This window comes from Sesamum indicum, linkage group LG8 (assembly GCF_000512975.1).
Source record: "Sesamum indicum cultivar Zhongzhi No. 13 linkage group LG8, S_indicum_v1.0, whole genome shotgun sequence".
In the NCBI taxonomy this organism is placed as follows: Eukaryota; Viridiplantae; Streptophyta; class Magnoliopsida; order Lamiales; family Pedaliaceae; genus Sesamum; species Sesamum indicum.
Window position 1 is genome coordinate 17,638,853 of NC_026152.1, and position 233 is coordinate 17,639,085.

General features: G+C 32.6%; 1 protein-coding gene across 9 annotated transcripts in view; it reads left to right on the forward strand.

Moving 5' to 3' along the window:
- The window catches only part of LOC105169146 (phosphatidylinositol 4-phosphate 5-kinase 8), an 8,519-nt gene that overhangs the window by 535 nt on the left and 7,751 nt on the right, over positions 1 to 233 (forward strand). The window lies entirely within an intron of this gene.

A 233-nucleotide genomic window follows, 5' to 3' on the forward strand; every position in this document is an offset into this window, starting at 1 on the left:
TGTAAGGAAGAAGGTTGTCATTCTTTGAGAAAATGTGTGCATGTTTGCTTTGTTTTTGTTTTCTGTGTTTTAAGTTTGTGTTTTCAATGATAGAACGCAGATGTGGAGGAAAGGAACAAAGGTAATTTCAACGTTTAGTTAGATATGCAAAAATTGCTCAATAAAAGTAGAATTTTGTTATCCAATTGATTGCCACTTGATTGCTTGGTGTGATAATCATTCCGAATTAATGC